The sequence below is a fragment of the Macaca mulatta genome, chromosome 8 (assembly GCF_049350105.2).
Source record: "Macaca mulatta isolate MMU2019108-1 chromosome 8, T2T-MMU8v2.0, whole genome shotgun sequence".
NCBI lineage: Eukaryota > Metazoa > Chordata > Mammalia > Primates > Cercopithecidae > Macaca > Macaca mulatta.
Window position 1 is genome coordinate 72,750,764 of NC_133413.1, and position 5,781 is coordinate 72,756,544.

General features: G+C 34.0%; 1 pseudogene; it reads left to right on the top strand.

Annotated features, from left to right (window-relative positions):
* Nucleotides 1-700: 700 nt before the first annotated feature.
* On the top strand, nt 701-1,253 carry LOC100430945 (asparagine--tRNA ligase, cytoplasmic pseudogene; annotated as a pseudogene).
* Nucleotides 1,254-5,781: the final 4,528 nt, after the last annotated feature.

Consider the following 5,781-nt stretch of genomic DNA (forward strand, 5'->3'; position numbering starts at 1 on the left):
GAAGGTTATTCCTGTTCCTAGGGCATTATAAGCTCACCTTTCTCCCATGACTCTTCCCTTAGGGTGGGCTTCCTGCATGTGCAGTGCCCTCTTTACCCTTGGGAACTGAGCCTGGGCAGTGTGTTTAGGAAGCTGTACATATGCCCATCTGAGGCTGTCTTCCTTTTTTCCCATGAAGTGTACCCGGAAGGTCATGCCTTGCCATTTTGTCTCTGAATGCACATATCCAGGAAGTTCCTTCTCCCTGGCAATTGTATTCAGTTAACACTTTTATGTTAATAGCTGTGGATTATCAGGAGATAGTCTCTCCCTGGCTTTAGGGAGGTAGTGTGGTAATTGTTGAACTATCACTGATATTCTTAGTGGTTTGGGGGAGAGCTCTCTCCTGCCCTGCTCATGACTAACTACCTGTAACAACTTTATAGATAAAGAAACTGGAAAACTTGGTGACTTGTCTAGTATCATAAGCCATTAAGATCAAGCAACACCATTAAATAACTTTTCAATGGCAAACTGAGAAGAAATTATTAACATAGAAATAATTTTGGTATTTTGTTCTGCAGAATCAGGGAAATAAATATTAGTGATAGTAATAGGGGTGATAATGAACTACCATGGCTTGGGAGATGTTTTTGGTATTGCACAGTCATGCAGGGCAGAACAGCCTGAAATGTGAAGGCACCTAGCTGAATACGCTCATATGGAAGCCAAGTGCCCTTTGATGACCTGTGAGGACCTCCTGAACTGATTGGAGGACTAGGTTTGTGACATGGTAGATAGTCTTAAAGTCACCTGTAGTGAGCATAGCATATGACCTCAACCTGAACTTTAAGCCCCTCAAACGGCCTTTCAAAAGGATAAACCATTCAGATACTATTGTGTGGCGAAAAGAACACAATATAAAGAAACAACAGGGAACTTTTCATGAATTTGGAAAAGATATCCCAGAAGCCCCTGAGAGATTGATCACAGACATCATTAATGAAACAATCTTTCTGTGTCAATTTCCTTTGCAGATCAAGTCCTTCTATATACAGCAATGTCCTGAGGATTCCCATCTTACTGAATCTGTTGACTTGTTGATGTCAAATGTTGGTGAGATTGTCAGAGGCTCAGTACATACCTGCGATGGTGAAGAAATGCTAGCAGGTTATGAAATGAAAGAGATTGACCCCACTCCCCATTACTGGTATATATATCAGAGAAAAGACAGTTCATGTCCTCATGGAGGATATGGCTTGTGTCACACCTGAGATGTATGCTTATACACTTGATGTGTCCAGTGCTGCAAGCCATAACCAATTCCTTCTGAAGCATGAAGGAAAGAATATGATTCATGAAAGGAATAGGCTCCCCCTTTAAAAAAACAAGAAAAAAAAAAGCCAGAATCTTCCTTTTTTGTTGTTTCATTGGTGTATAACTGTTTCTGTTTTCTCTTTCTGTTTTTTATTTTTACTACCACAAAAAGTAGCCCAGATCAGTTGAACATGAAGTGACATGAGATTGTAATCTTAACAAAATATCCATTACAAAATTTGGGGAAAATCTGTGGCATGTAAATCTGTAGTTATGGATACATTTCATCATTTTACCCAATTATAAGTCATATATACCATACAAATATTTCAATAGTTTTAAATTATGGTCTAATACATTCCAGTAACTTAACATTTCTGTTCTTTTAAGTATAACTGGAATTCTTTAATTCATTTTATTGCATCAGTGAGTTTAAACAAACATCTTTGGGGGGATTGGCAATATGGTGTGAAAATCTGCTAGTATTAGAATACAGTATAATTCAGAAGTAGATACTAGAATCTAATGAATATAGTCTTTTTCATCAATTATTAATCTTTTCTAAGTCTGTATAGGTGCTTGTAATTCTGAGACATACAAACTGATAAGGAATAATCTGTGAAAATGGAATTGCCTTGAAGAATTTGAAGTAAGAGCACAATTCTGGGAGTGGAGTTCTTAGATGATTCACAACATTCTTCTTAGGATTAATTTAAGGTAAAGAGGCAGACTGATCTTCTCTCTTTCCTGATTATTCCTAAATAATTAAGAATAAATAAGTTCCAAAGGAATTTGCAGCTGGAATCATTATAACAACTGTAAGTGACTGTTTGAGTTGCCCCCACCATGACCTTAGATCTAATCTGTGCTACCTTATTACATCACAGAAGGCTTATTGAATGGCTTCATTTCAGAGTTAATTTCTCCCCTAAATGCATATCATGTATTCTTAATAGGCTGTATTCCCAGCAATCAATATATAAACATACATAAAATGTTTTTTGTGGAACTTTCAGACCACTTTCCAAAGTGGCTGCACCATTGTGTTTACCCACCAGCAGTGTATGAAGGTAACAGTTTATCCACATCCTTATCAACACTTGTTATTATCTGTCTTTTTTATTATGGCCACCCTAGTGGTTGTGATATGATATCTCCTTGGGGTTTTGATAGCATTTTTCTGATGGCTAATGATATGGATCATCCTTTCATATGCTTATTGCTCCTCTGTATATTTTCTTCAGAGAAATGTCTATTCCAATTCTTTGCTCATAAATCAATTTATTTGTATTTTCATGATTGAGTTGTAAGAGATTTTTTATATTCTATAGAAGTCCCTTATCAAATGTATTATTTGCAAATATTTTCTTCTATTCTGTGGATTGTCTTTTTACTTTCTTAATGATATTCTTTGAAGTACAAAGGTTTCTAATTTCAATAAAGTTAAATTTATCAAACTTCTTTTTTTCACATATGCTTTGATGTCATATCTAAGAAGTCATTGCCTAGTTTGAGATCATGAAAATTTAATCTTGTGTTTTATCGTAATAAATTTACAGTTTTAGTTCTTACATTTCAGGCCATGATACACTTTGAGTTAATTTTTGTGTATGGTGTAAAGTAGAGCTCCAAAGTCATTCTTTTGTGTGTGGATATCCACTTGTTCCACCACTATGTGTTTTTAAACTATTCTTTTCTCTCACTAAATTGCCTTGGTCCCTTTGTTGAAAGTCAGCTGGAAATAAATCTTACAGTTTATTTCTTCACTTTCAATTTTATTCTACCTATGTATGTGTTTCTTTTTATAACAGGACCACACTGTCTCGATTAGGATAGCTTTGCAGTAAGTTTCTAAATCAGAAAGTGCAAGTCCTCCAACTTTGTTCTTCTTTTTCAAAATTACTTTGGCTAATCCGAGTCCTTTGCATTTCCATGTAAATTTTAGCATAAACTTACAAATTTTTCCACAAAAGTTAATTAGGCTTTCATAGAAATTGCATTGAATCTGTACATTAACTAGGGGAGCATTGTCATTCTATCAATATTAAGTCTCATTTTGACCCAAGAACATGCTTTTCTATTTATGTAATTTTTAATTTTTTTTGCACAAAATATAGTTTTCAGAAAACATGTTTTACAATATTTTTGTTAAATTCCTATTTAAGTATTTCATTATCTTGAATGCTATTGTAAATGAAATTATTCCTTAGTTCATTTTCTAACTCTTCATTGCCAGTACATATAAACAACTGATTTTTGTATGTTGATGTTGTTTCCTGCAACCTAGCTGGACTTTTTTTTCTGTTTCCGTGAAGAATGTCATTGGTATGTTGATAGAGATTACATTGAATCTGGAGATTGCTGTGGGTATTATAAACATTTTAACAATATTAATGCTTCTAATCAATGAGCATGGGGTATCTTTTTTTATTCATTTTGTTTTCTCTTCAATTTCTTTCATCAGTGTTGTATAGTTTTTCTGGTAGAGATCTTTTATTTCTTTGGTTAAATTTATTTCTAGGATTCCTTTTTTTTTTTTTTTGTAGCCATTATAATTGGGATTCTTTTCTTGAATTCTCTTTCAGATTGATTGCTGTTAGCATATACAAATGTTACTGAGTTTTAATGTTGATTTTGTATCCTGCAACTTCACTGAATTTGTTTATCAATTCTAAGAGATTTTTGGTGGAGTTCAGGTTTTTCCCAATATAGTATGCTGTCATCTGCAAACAAGGCTAACTTGACTTTTACTTTCCAATTTGGATGTTGATGTGGGTTGGCTCTGTGTCCTCACCCAAATCTCATGTGGAATTGTAAACCTCAGTGTGGGAGGTGGCCCTGGTGGGAGGCGATTTGATCATGTGGGCAGACTTCTCCCTTGCTCTTATTGTGATAGTGGGTGAGTTCTTGGGTGATCTAGTTGTTAAAAAGCACTTCCCCCTTCACTGTCTTCCTTCTGGTCTGGCCATGTGAAGGCATGTCTGCTTCCCATTTGCCTTCTCTCATGAGTTTAAGTTTCCTGAGGCCTCGCCAGCTTTCTTCCTGTACAACTTACAGAACTGAATTAATTAAACCTCTTTTCTTTATAAATTACACAGTCTTGGGTATGCCTTTATAGCAGTGTGGGAATGGACTAATACAGATGACCTTTATTTCTTTCTCTTACCTACTTGCACTGGTTAGGAATTCTAGTACTATGTTGAAAAGTAGTGAAAGTGTACATTTTTGTCTTATGCCAGGTCTTCATAGAAATGCTTTTGTGTATATTGTATAATATTAGCTGTGGGTTTGTCCTATATGGCCTTGATTATGTTGAGGTATGATTCTTCTATGACCAATTTGTTGAGAGGTTTTATAAGGAAGGGATGCTGAAGTTAATGTTTTTTAAGCATTTGTTGAAATGATAGTATGGTTTTGTCCTTGATTCTGTTGATGTGAAGTATCATATTTATTGATATGGATGTGTTGAACCCATCCTTGCATTCCTGGGATGAATCCCACTTGATCATGGTAAAAGATCTTTTAGTATGTTCTTGAGTTTAGTTTCGTAGTATTTTGTTCATCAGAGATATTGGCCTGTGGTTTTCTTTTTTGTTGTGTCCTCATCTTGTTTTCCTATCAGTGCAATCTGTACTCTTAGAATGAGTTCAGAAGTACTTCCTCTTTAATTTTTTGAAATAGTTTGAGTAGAATTGCTGTTAGTTCTTCCTTAAGTGTTTGGTAGACTTCAGCAGTAAATTCATCAGGTCCTAGACTTCTCTTCATGGGCAACTTTACTAATACTTTAATCTGATTACCTGTTATTAGTCTGTTCAAGTTTTCTAGTTCTTCATTGCTCAATCTTAGTAGATTGTGTGTTTCCAGGAATTTACCCATTTCTTCTAGGTTTTCCAAATTGTTGATGTATACTTACTCATAGTAGTCTCTAATGAGCCCTTGTATTTGTATAGTATCAGTTGTAATGTTCTCTTTTTCATTCCTGATTTTATTAATTTGAGTTTTCTTTTTTATTTCTTAATTAGTCTAGCTAAAATTTGTCAATTTTATCTTTTCAAGGAACCAACAATTTGGTACTTTGATCTTTTATATCTCTTTTTAGTCACAATTTCTTTTATTTCTGTTCTGATCTTTATTATTTTTTGCCTTCTATTAGTTATGGGTTTGGTTCTTGTTTTAATTATCCCTTGAGGTGCATCATTAGATTGTTTATCAGAAGTCTTTCTATTTTTATAACCTAGGCATTGATTGCTATAAACTTCCCTCTTAATCTGTTGTTCTGGTATATTCTGTTTTCATTTTCATTGTTTCAAGAAAATATTTAGTTTTCTTTTTAATTTTTTCATTGACCCACTGGTAATTTAGAAATATTTTAAAAAAAAATTTCCATGTATTTGCACAGTTTCCAAAGTTTCTTTTGTTATTAATTTCTAGTTTTATTCTGGTGTGGTCAGAAAAGATACTTGATATAATTTTTACTGCTTTGAA